The sequence below is a fragment of the Hemicordylus capensis genome, chromosome 3, assembly GCF_027244095.1.
Source record: "Hemicordylus capensis ecotype Gifberg chromosome 3, rHemCap1.1.pri, whole genome shotgun sequence".
NCBI lineage: Eukaryota > Metazoa > Chordata > Lepidosauria > Squamata > Cordylidae > Hemicordylus > Hemicordylus capensis.
Genome location: NC_069659.1, coordinates 59,400,683 through 59,413,963, shown reverse-complemented (window position 1 = coordinate 59,413,963; position 13,281 = coordinate 59,400,683).

The window sequence follows — 13,281 nt, the reverse complement described above, 5'->3', positions numbered from 1 at the left end:
TATATGTTTTAGCAAGGAGGTCGGCAATTTCACATTTGAGTTCTTTGAGGACTTTTGGATGGATGCCATCCGGCCTTGGTGATTTGCTAGTTTTCAGTTTTTCCAGACGGTTTAGAACATAGTATTCATGCGTAACTTGGTTATTGATATAACTCTGAGGGCTTGTTGACACAACCAAAATCCCTGGTGGCCAGGGAAGGCTGGGGAAGGAAGGAAGGCATATACCTACCGTTTGCCACACAAGTAGAGCCGGGCAGGGTGAGAGTGCCCGGGTCAGGAGCTATTTCGGTGCTCCACACAAGTAGCCTAACCCAGGCTGGGCTGCCCTAGTCTGGGTTAGGATGCTTGTAAGAACAGCCTTAGGGACAATTACTCTCCCCCTGCCAAATATAAGAGGGTCACCACTTTAAAGGTGCCTCTTTTCTCAGTAAGCAGGGGTACTCATTCACTCAGTAAGCAGGCATACTCATTCACCCACTTTATTTTTTTATTTTTTTATTTTTATTTATTTATTTATTTATTACATTTATATCCGGCTCTTCCCTCAAGGAGCCCAGAGTGGTGTACATGGTTATGTTTATCCTCACAACAACCCTGTGAGGTAGGTTAATTTTAATGCCCTGTTTACACTACAGTCATATTAGAAATAGATTAGAACTTTTAGAAACAAACCAATTTGTAGTGTTTTATTTTGCTACTTCTTTCCATATATTTTTGGATTTTAATTTTTATTTGTTTGTTTATTTTGCTTCAATGTTTTGGCTTCATTTATACAGTGAAGGCACTGGTCACCTTACATTTGTGACATTACTAGATTTTATCAGAGATTTCCCCCCCTTTTAAAAGAAAGGCTTAGAAACTGAACTAGAAACTTAACATTATGATTTCTCCCCTGTAAAAGCAAAGAGGAAGAAATAATAATCTTGGTGGGCAGGGGGGATCTTTGATTTTTCTGGGGGGGAAAGCTGATAGAGTGATTGCATCCAGCAAAAATGTAGAAAATCATACTTTTTTTCTGATGAGCAAGCTATAGCTTCAATTTAATGATCACTGCTTAAAAGATTTGCATGATCCTTTCTGTATCAGTTTTAGAACCAGCTTTACCATATGACCTACAAGTATAGAAGCTATTATGGCCTTGGATTCCAATGTATAGTTGGAGGTTGTTGACACATCTCCCTGGCTCGTCTTTAACTGAGACTAATGGCACATTGTACTGGTGGTATGTTTGTAGTTAAGAACTCAAGTGACATGAGCTCCCCTAGTAGTTAAGTGATTTTACTATAACACAGTCCAAGGCATAGCAAGTGGGACAAGAAGTGAAAAAAGGCCCTTGCCCTGCATCCGCACCCATCTAGGCCCCCTGCCCTCTTCTCCTTTCCCCATGTCTTTGCTGCCAAAGAATTGTATCTGCATGCCTTTTCTCTCACTCCTGTGCAAAAAATAGTATCACACACTCCTCACACATGAGAGCAAAGAGCAAGCTATTGCCTGGCTAGTGCCTGCCCCCTTCCCTCAGGGGCCTAGGGACATTTGCCCCACCCTGCCCCAGCCCCCTTCTCTTTTCCCAATGATTCTGTTGCCTTAATCATGAACAAGTGCCCAGGATTAGATTTTGCAATGTGTTGCTCAGTCCCTTCTGGGACAGGCAAGGAAGCAATTGCCCAGGGCATCACACATGAGAACATAAGATCATAAGAAAAGTCCTGCTGGATCAGGCCCAACGCCTATCTAGTCCAATCCTTTTATACACTGTGCCCACCAGATGCCCCTGGGAAGCCCACAGGCAAGAGCTGAGGGTATGCCCTCTCTTTTACTGTTACTCCCCAGCAATTGGTATTTAGAGGTATCTTGCCTTTGAGGCTGGAAGTAGCCTATAGCCCTCAGGTTAGTAGCCCTTGATAGACCTGTCCTCCATGAATTTATCTAAACCCCTCTTAAAGCCATCCAGGCTGGTGGCTGTCACACATCTTATGGCAGAGAATTCCATAGGTTGATTATGTGTTGTATGAAAAAGTACTTCCTCTTGTCCATCCTAAATTTCTTGGCAATCACTAGTGTTGCGGGGGAGAGAGAGAGAGAGAGAGAGAGAGAGAGCGCATGGTGTGGTCCTCCACACCATGCATGATTTTTGAGACCTCTATCATGTCTCCCAGTCATCTTTTTTTCAAAACTAAAAAGCCCCAGGTGTTGTAGGCTTTTCTCATAAGGCTAGAATTGCCACCGGAAGAGTTCCAAAATAAAGAACAGGTGGGGTGTCTGGCAGGCAGGAAGGCTGCTTAAATTCACCTTCCCCCGAGATGAGTGATTTCATGTTCCTGGGAGTGCAGACCATGCTCCCAGACAAGCAGTGCTGCATGGTGCAATGTGAAGCTCCGGAGGCTGAGACGTTGTGTCCCGGTCTCTGGGAATCCCACAATGCACCATGCAACACGTGCAATGCATTGGGAGATTCCCCTTAGAGATGGGCTCTCTAGGTGCCCATCTCTGTGTGTGACTGGGCTAGAAGCAAAATGTGCTTACACATGAGCAGGTAGGTAGGGTTAATTGAGTGCTTGCTTGGCTAACAGCAGGGCTTAAAAGCCAGGTGAGGGGGCACTGCCCTGCTGGGTTAGGGCCCAGTCAGGGTGGTTCTCACGCACAGTCTAACCCAGGCTGGGCATTTCGAGCCTGGGTTAGGTGGCACGTGAGAATAGCCTCACTGTAAGATCTTAATCAAATGACATTATATGTGTCTGTCACAACATGAACAATAATTTATTACAGGAGTCAAAATCGACCTGTCAGCACACTTTACCTTTACTGTAATGTCACATTCAGACTCAGTTTGCCATAGTTGAGTTCAATGAAATTTATGGGCCTTAAAGTAGTAAAGATAACTCTCAGTGATTTCAGTGGTGCTTCTGTAACTTTGTCTGAATGCTACCCCATAATAAGCAACAGTAATCTTGAAAAGCAGCATTATAAGAATACAACATAGCTGATAACAGTACAATCTCAACCTATTTAAAACAGATAACACATTAAATTGAACTTGCCTTTTGCCCTTAGAGTACATCTCTTCTTTTCTTTTCTTTTTGTTACTCCTTGCAGTCTTTTTGGTTACTCCATATTTGTACAATTTTGGCATTGTAAGTTGCCTTAAATAGCTTGGGAGGAGAGCTGGTTTTGTGGTAACAAACATTGTCCGCTTTGCTAGACAGGGTCCACCCTGGTTTGCATTTGAATGGGAGATTACATGTGAGAAGTATAAGAAATTCCCCTTAGGGATGGGGCCGCTCTGCGAAGAGCACTTGCATACAGAAGGTCCCATGTCCCCTCACTGGCGTCTCCAAGAAAAGACTGAGAGAGACTCCTGCCTGCAATGTTGGAGAAGCTGCTGTCAGTCTGTGTAGACAATACTGAGCTAGATGGACCAAGAGTCTGACTCGATTTAAGGCAGCTTTCTATGTTCTAGCTTGCGAGAAAGGCAGGACACAAAAGTTTTAATGAATAAGTAAAACAAGAACTTGATGCAACCATCCAGGCTCAGCAATATACACATATTAGTAGCACAGAAGAAATACTAGTGTTCTTAACATTTTTTATATAATGTAAGAGTAGCTTTGTCACCAGAGAGAGCCCTTCACATTTCTTTCACTTTCGTTTAGCTGGTAAAACAACAAGAGATGATTAAAAAGAGATAACTTATTGCAGGCTCGTAGCCAGCCTCAAAGTCTTGGCGGGGAGGGGGGTCACAAAAGTCAGAGGCGACAGGTTATATGGTCTTTTAAAAACAATTTGCAGCCTGGGGCAAATTTTGGGGGTGTCAATTACAGCACATTACTGTAGTTATGACCCTGCCTTATTGACTTCTGATGAACTTTCATAAATTGGAAACTGGGGTTTGGCTTCATTTTGGCCCTTCATTTGAATCTTGTGAACATGACCTTTTCCAGCTGCATGCTGTTTCACCTCACACTAAAGAATTTGTGTTGCATATATTGCAATGAGCTTTCAAAGCATTATCATGTACTTTAGTCAACTAACAGAACTCCTTTCCCCATTCTTCATGAAATTTTTGCATTCTCCTGCCTTTTTTTGCTGGAGGTTGGGTAGAAAAAGATGACAGACAGGCTGCTCAACTCTAGGGATAGACTTTTGTAGAATGGGCCATGCCTTCACAGGCCTGACTGCTCTGTGCTCCACAAGGCTCAGCCTCCTCCTATTACCTGCAGGAGCAAAGGTTAACTTTTAGCTCCCAAAACAAGCTTTATCATGGGAGTTGTAGTACCAGAGTACAATCTGCTATCCAGCCTGCAGGGCTGAAGAAGACTGCTTTCTAGAGTCCTGCAACATGAAGCCAGCCACTTCATAGTGTGTTCACTGCAGTCAGTGACTGGCCTACCTGAGAGTGCTGAAAATATGAAACAAACTGCGTTCTTTATTTAGTTGATAAAGAACAGGTACATGTTAATGCTAAATAAAGAATTGTTCTTTGAAATAAAGAATGGGTGGCAAGCCTATGTAAAGCAGGTGCTCCAGGCCCCTGATCATCTTGGTTGTCCTCTTCTGCAACCTCTCCAGTTCTACAATGTCCTTCTTTAGATGTGGTGACCAGAATTGTACACAGTACTCCAGGTACTGGCTGCACCATCATTTTGTATAAGGGCATCATAATATAATATTAGCAGTTTTATTTTCAAATGCCTTTCTAATGATTCCAAGCATGGAATTGGCCTTTTTCACACCAATCTACTGTACATTGTATCGACACTTAGCTGTGCACCATGACCCCAAGATCCCTCTCCTGGTCAGTCACTGACATCTCAGACTCCATCAGTGTATATGTGAATTTGGAGTTCTTTGCCCCAATATGCATCTCTTTACACTTGCTGTTGCTAATATTGTATCTCATTTGCCATTTTGTCACTCACTCCCCCAGTTTGGCGAGATCCTTGAGGAGCTCCTCACAATCTCTTTTGGATTTTACTACTCTAAATACTTTGGTGTCATCTGCAAATTTTGCCACCTCACTAGTACATGCCCCTCGTTCCCTAAATGAGTATTTGAATCCATCAGTTACCCATTTTGACATTCTTAATTAGTCTTTTGCAGATAAAATCTCTTGTATTCGAGCTGAACTAGACTCTACAGTTACTGCAGAGTTTATTGTGGAAGTGTCCGGCAGCTCCTCTTGTGTGATTAAATTGGATCAATTTCAGTTTGTGACTCCCAAGGATGTGGACAAGATACTTAGGACACTGCACCTCACCACCTGTTCTCTCGATCCTTGCCCCCTTGCTTGAAACCGGGCCTTTTCTAGAGTTGCCCCAGGACTCTGGAACTCGCTTCCTAACAAAATTAGAGTTTCCCCTTCTCTGAATATTTTCAAGAAGGACCTAAAGACATACCTGTTTAGTCAGGCTTATAGTTTTAAAGATTCAGTTTTAGAGTTTTATTGTATTTTAAATTGTTTCAATTATGCTAATGTTTTAATGGTTTTATGTTGTGAACCGCTCAGGGACGATTTTGTATGGGGCAGTATATAAATGTACTAAATACATACATACATACATACCCAGATGTCTAAACTAGATCATTCATGAAAAGGTTAAAGAGTACTGGTCTCAGTACAGATCCCTGGGGGACCCCACTTCTTACTTTCCTCTATTTAGAAAACTGTCAATTTATTTCTACACTCTGTTTCCTGTCCTTCAACCTGTTACCAATCCATGCATGGACCTGTCCCCTTATCCCATGACTGCTACTGTAGGTTTTCTCGAGAGTTTTTGAAGAGGAACTTTGTCGAAGGCTTTTTGGAAGTCCAAGTATAATATGTCAACTGGATCACCTTTATCTACACACCTGCTGATGTTCTCAAAGGACTCCAAACGATTAGCAAGGCAAGATGTGCCTTTGTAGAAACCATGCTGATTCTCCTTCAGCAGGGCCTGTTCTTCTATGTGCTTAACAATTTTATCCTTGAAAAGGATCTCCATCAATGTCTGCCTGCAACAGACATTGAGTTAACCAGCCTATAATTTCCTGAATCCCCCCTCGATCCCTTTTTGAAAATTGGTGTTACATTGGCTACTTTCCAATCCTCGGGTACAGAGCCTGATTGTAGGGATAAATTATATATTTTTGCAAGGCGGTCAGCAATTTCACATATGAGTTCTTTAAGGACTTTTGGGTGGATGCCATCTAGCCCTGGCGATTTGTAAATTTTTAATTTTTTCAGACAGTTTAGAATGTCATCTCTCATCACTTCTGTCCAACTCAGTTCTTTACCTTCTGTCCCTGAGAACCTTGGTTCAGGCACAGGTATACGGTCAATATCCTCTGCTGTGAAGGCAGATGCAAAGAACTTGTATAGCTTCTCTGCAATCTCTGTATCCTTCTTAATAATCCCTTTCATGCCCTCATCATCTAATGGTTCAACCACCTCCCTGGCAGGTTTCTTGCTTCTGATGTGTTTCAAGAAATTTAAACGGAGGGGACCATATCACAGTGAGAAATCGGACACATTACCTGAGAAGAGAAGGAAGCTCCAAATGACTGTTCAGCCTCTGGATTTTTCAGACTCGTAAAAGGTCCTGGTGTTATTTTCTGCTAACTGAACTGCCAGCAGAGACTAGTCTCCAGTTAAGAATGTTGTTACTAGTTACCATGCACCTTTAAAAGTCTTCAGTTTTAAAATCTAATCAAGAACTTTGCTGTGGAGTATAGTTGCTATGTTCAGGAGGGAAGTCACATTGCAAAAGATTACATTGTGGAACATTGCACAGATCAGAGCAAGTTATTTGGCAGTGAAGCCATTAGAGCAAAATAAAAATATTGATTGTAGATTGAATTCCAAAATTGGTTTTGCTGGTAACCCCAGAGCTCAAATACATAATGAGGGCCCTGCATATTAGAAAATCTTAAGGCATAATTGCTTCTGGCCCTACAAGTATAAAGGAGACATTTGGTAATGGAATGAATGGCTTAATAATGGACCCTGAAATACAGTGCCACAGTAAATATCATTATTATGGGTGATTAGGGACCAGGATTAAAACACTTTGCACATAATGGAAAAGTGATATGTTTTAAGGGCAACCTGCCAATTTTGCAAATAGACAGTATGCTTTGTCTGCAGAATGAATGAGACTGGCTCTTCCATGGCTTTTACATTTTTCTTAATGGTACATCAGAAGAATTGGCAAGTGTTCAAGTGTAGACACAGGACAGTGGGCACTGCAATTAGTGACACTGCTGTTGCAGAAAAGGAGTTGTATGACAAGAACAAACCATTAGTACTGTGATGCCTTGAAAGTTCAGTGTCTGCCATAGACTTACTGCATGTGAACATTCTCCTCAAAAAGGTTGCTTTATGAATGTGTAAAATATTACCCACCATCAGAGGAACCTATCCTCAGTGTTTTTGCATGAATCACTGATCTAAGCTTGCCTTCTGACTGTAAGATGGCAAGCCCAAATCATTAACTCAGCTCGAAGGAAAACTTGGCCATGGTCACACATGCCTTAGTTACATCTTGACTGAACTACTGTAATGTATAGTTACAGAGACATAAGTTTTGGGTGGTGTATACATTTGTTAAATTAAGAAAAAATGTGCCCTATATGGACTGTATTGAAGGTTGTTGGAAACGTCAACTGGTGCAAACTTCTGCTGCCAAAGTTCTGACTGGGCCCAGTTTGGGAGAAGATGCTTGTTTTATAACTGTAAACACAAAGAAATCTTATTCTGGTTTAATGAAGACTTTTTTCAGAAGCAACTCCATTTTTCCTTTTCCTCTTATCCTCCCTTTTCTTTCTGACTCCACCCCGCACTAGAGGATCCCCACTGGGGCAAACCAAACAACAAATCACAAAGGATAACTAGATAGAATACAACAATGCTGTCCCATTATTATATTAGCTTTACTGATTGGTCCACGTATAATTCGAAGTGCTGGGCATTACCTCAAATGCTTGAAATGGCATCGAACCAGGTTACATAAAAGTCCTCTTGTGAACCTTCCATTTTCTTAGAATTGGCTAGGGGGGGATTTCTATGTATCTCACTGCCCTCACAGATGCAACTAGTGAAAACACATGAGAAGGACTTCTCTGTGGTGGCCCCCAGGATGTAGAATTCCCTGCCACAGGAAATTTGTTTAGCTCCCAGTCTGCCTGCTTTCTGTTACTCATTGAAGACCTGGCTATTTTGTCAAGACTTCAATTTGCTGTTTTGAATGTTGTTCATTTGCTAGCTCTTTATTCTTTCCTTTGAGGTTTTAAAAATGATTTAATAACTTGTCATTTATTGTTATTTGGATTTATTATTGTTGCTTTTTTTTAAAAAAAGCCTTTGCTTGAATGAGGTTTCTCAGAATAGAAAAGTGGAGTTTAAAAAAAAAAAAATCTTTTAAATAAATAAATAATTTGTGCGGAGAAACATCATGCAGCCTATTCTGAGCATGGGTTATTCTGCTGCATATTAGATAGATAGATAGATAGATAGATAGATAGATGATAGATAGATAGATAGATAGATAGATAGATAGATAGATAGATAGATATTGCAACTGGAGTGGCTGGATTTATCAATCAAATTCTATGCTGAAATACAGCATAAATTACTCTCTCTCACACAGACATCTAATGGACATAGATTGGAGAAAGGCAAGGCCAGATGACTGAATCTTTCAGAATGAAACCACCTCTGTGGGAGGAGCACTTTGAGCTCACAGGAGCCTTTCAGTTTTTAATAGACTTATTCTTTATAGCACAGCAGGGAAAGCTTATCAAGCATAGTCAGAATAGCAAACCAAGAAATCGTTTTCCATTCATGTTACTGAGACTGCTGGTGAGGTGTGGGGCAGCAGTTAAGAGGTTGCGACCCTTGGGTGGCAGCTGAAGGGAAGGAGAGACCCACATCCTCATTGAAGGAAAAATATGAAGTGACAGCTGAAGCAGGAGGTGGCTCTGACAGCACTATACAAATAAATGGTTCCTGACGGGCCAACTGTGCCCTGCATGGCCCACTGACATCAGTACCAGAGTGCAGCTGGCCAATCAGCTGCAGCAAACCTACACAGTGCTGAGAGAGCCACTCCCTGCCACAGCTAAAGACGTAAGAATACTTAAGGACGTAAAGAATACGTCCAGCCTGCTGGTGGCGGCCCCCGCCACCCTCACCACACCCCTTGTGTCTGATGTTAGATGCAGGGGACGTGGCCACACTAGCAAATGGGGCGCACAACATCAGGTGCAGTGGCCGTGGTTGGGGTGCAAGGCACAGCCCCTGAGCACAGTAGCCTGGGTTCCTTGAACACTTCCCCCCATGCAGTGATATATATGGCCCGTCCTTCCCCTTCTTTGCTGCTTAAGGCATCATCTTATTACCTCCTACCCAATGCTCACTTCTGCCACACTCCAGCCCCATTCAAATGTAGGGACCCACAGCTCCTTTTGCAAGAAGAAAATTACATTCCAGCCACACCATACTAGCTAGCATTATGCAATGCTGGGTTCTATGCTACATGTCTGAGGTTTCCTTTTTACAATGCCTAAACCACTTCACCTCAGAATGTTTCTTTCCCCACGATTTGTCCTCTGTTCAAAAGCTTAAAATCTAAACAGACAAGATAGTCAACCTTTTCAATGTATCCTTACAGCAGATTATCCTGGGGTTAATTGGGGCCACTAAATGTTGCCGTAAAATTATAATCAAATCTCCCTTCAGCATAAGATAACAATGCTCAGAGGAAAAAACAAAAGTCCTCAGCTAATGGCTCTTTAAGAGCCCCAAAGGCTTGAGAATAGCCCAATAGTTGAGAAAAACAGTAAAAGCAGCGGGTGTGACAATTATATACTGATACTTATTTAACAGGAGCATCTTAATAGACTTAATGACACTGAATGCTTAGTAAAAAACCATCTGTGGCTCATCCTTTGAATCTGTCTGCTGGCAAGTTAACAAGTGTACCAGCTGAAACATCAGTATGGCAGATAAGGAAGGGTGAGTGTGTCAGTTTTTAATTGTTCAACACATACTCAAGATTGATGTCTTATTTAAGCAGACCTGAAAATACAGTGTGGGAGACAATGAAGGAAGGTAACAGTAAAATAGCAAAATATCTTTTTTTTCTTGTACTTTGTCCTCTCGTACCTTGAGATAAGGACATATATAGTTTTCAACTTCCAGATAGTAGTTTACACTATACAGACGGCTACCTAATCACTGAATGGTGGAATACCAAGTATTGGCTTAATTTGCTGTGTTGCACATTCTATTTTAGAAAATAATTCACCTTCACAGTCCCCTTCAGAGGTGAGTAGCTATTGATTTATCTTCAGAAGGGGGACTGGATGCACAGGGGCTTAAATGAGTTGCCCAAAGCCACAAAACAAGCCCAATGCCATGCTCAGACCGAGCCTAATTATATTACTATCATTAATTAAATCTTCATGGCTGGTTTCTGCCATGCAGTACATATGAAGAAGGTCAGCTGGGAGCTACTGCTGCAGTACACCTCAGTACTGCACATGTTTGACTATGGACAGCTTCTTACAGTATAATGAGCATTCCTAGTTATCTAAACCAGAGCGATCCTTCCTAAAACCATTACCAGGGAAGCATCTTAGAGTTTGGAGCTGAGACTATTTTTGCCATTTCGTTTCCTAATTTGGCTTTTTTGGTGAATAATTGCTAGTTGCCATTTTGAATGAATGAAACTATTACAGTCAGCAACCAGCAGTAAAAAGTCAAAATCAGAACAGAGCTGGGTAGGGGGAAAAATCATAACATACATACAGGAATCTCAGTTATTAATTAGCTCAACTTACATGCTGCAGCACAAAATCTAGCTGCCCCAGCTGTGATTGGCACATGCTGGTCAGCCAGAAGAAAGAACAAAATATAATACTCATCCGATCTACCTGGCATATTCTTTATAAGCAATTCAATCATAGCAATGTGAATATATCTGTAAAATAGGCAGTATAAACAATATGTGCAATAACCTCCATATTACCCGTGCCCCATGGACATAACTGGTTCTTGAGGGGTATTCTCTTAAATCTACCTTACAAAATAGTGGATGGCAAGGTATTAAACCATGCTAGTGAAGATGTTCTCCTCCCATTTAAGGTAGTCAGGTTTGTAAGATACACAGCTGGCTAGGGGTAGTTTGAAAAACCACCTGAAATTCTGCTGGAGGCAATAAGACTTACATCGGATTGCTTCTCCATATCCACTATGATTTGTTTAGTAGTCACTTTAGCAATGTTGTGTCCCAGTGGGAGAAGAAACTGTGGTAAAAGTCCATAACTACCCAGTTTATCATAGAGGCCTTACACCAGTTGGAGTGGAACTCATCTTTCAGTATCACGGGGGCAAGACCTTGATGGCAAAACTGTAATTTAAGCCAGTAACTGAATGTGTGAAGCCACCCCTTGGCCTCAACTCTGGTTAAATCGTGTAGGATGGCATTTGACACACATATAGGCACCTGAAATACTGCACAAATGAATCTGGATTGCACCACTTCCATGGGTTTATAATTACAGATGGAAGAGATCGAAACCTCATATAGCAGTTGTACCAATACTCTGGCCTGATATACCTTGACAGTTGCTGGAATGAAATGACGCCCTCTAGTATGGAAGATGCACTCTGTGCATTTGCTAAAGCATATTCACATTGTGCGCCCCATGTACCATTTGCTCAAAAGACTATAACCAAGTGCTTGTAACTCCCAACCTGCTCAATCCTACTCCCGTAAATTTGCCATTCATGCTCCTTTGGTCTTTTGGCAAATACCATAACCATGGCTTTTTGAGTATTTATAACTGACTTCAACACAGAACTAGCTGACAGGAGCTGGGCAGTATCCAGTTCAGCAAATACCATCCTTTAAAGTGTGAGGGTGCAAAGGATTCAAAAAAAACAGAACAGGGAAGAGCAGAACTACATAAAGAGTAGACAGAAGGCTGTGCCAGCTGGTCAAAGAGTCAAAAGAAAGCTGTCATCCACTAGGGAAGAGATTCTGCATTACAGGTGCTTATATGCCAATGCCAGAAGCCTCCGAACCAAGATGGGTGAGCTGGAGTGCTTGGTTGCTAACACAGAAATAGATATAGTGGATATAATAGAAACATGGTGGAATAGTGAAAACCAGTGGGACACTGTTATCCCTGGATATAATCTCTATAGAAAGGACAGGGAGGGGCGCCTTGGAGGTGGACTAGCACTGTATGTTAAAGAAGGGATAGAATCTAACAAGGTAGTAAACCTAGGTGGTCCGGAGTCCTCCACAGAAAGGAAATGTGCTGCTGGGGACATGCTATCGCCCTCTGGATCAAAATGCTGAAAGTGACTGGGAGTTGCAGAAGGAAATCAGGGAGGTGTCAAGGAGAGGCAGGGCTGTAATAATGGATGACTTCAATGACCCACACATAGATTGGGTAAATTCACAGTCAGGTAATGACAAAGAGGTTAAATTTCTAGATACGCTGAATGACTGTGCCCTAGAACAGTTGGTCTTGGAACCAATCAGAGAGAAGACAACTTTGGACTTAATCCTGAGTGGCACCCAGGACCTGGTGCGTGATGTCAGTGTCATCGACCCTTTAGGGACCAGTTACCATAGTGCGATCAAATTCAGCATACATGCGGGGAGAGAATCACCAAGGAAGTCTAACGCAGACACTTTTAATTTCAGAAGATGAAACTTTTCCAAAATGAGGAGTATGGTGAAAAGAAAGCTGAAAGGCAAAATCAGGAGAGTCACTTTGCTCCAGAATGCATGTAGTTTACTCAAAACCACAATACTAGAAGCCCAGTTAGATTGTATACTCAAATGGAGGGAAAGTACCACTAAATCCAGGAGGATGCCAGCATGGCTAACAGGTAACATCAAGGAAGCCATAAAAGGGAAGAAATTGGAAGGCCTGTCCAAATGAAGAGAACAGAAAGGAACATGAAACTCCTGCAAAAAAAAAAAAAAAGCAAGGTGACAATAAGGGAGGCAAAAAGAGAGTTTGAGGAACATTTAGCAAAAAGCATCAAAGGGAGTAACAAAAACTTCTTTAAATACATCAGAATACCACCAGGGAGGCGGTTGGACCATTATACAATGAGGGAGTGAAAAGGATTATTAAGGATGATATGGAGGTTGCAGAGAAGCTAAATGAGTTCTTTGCATCCGTCTTAATGGCAGAGGACTCTGAGCATACACTTGATCTTAGCCAAAATACCTGTTCCTGAACCAGGCTTTTCAGGGATGGAGGCTAAAGAACTGAATCAGA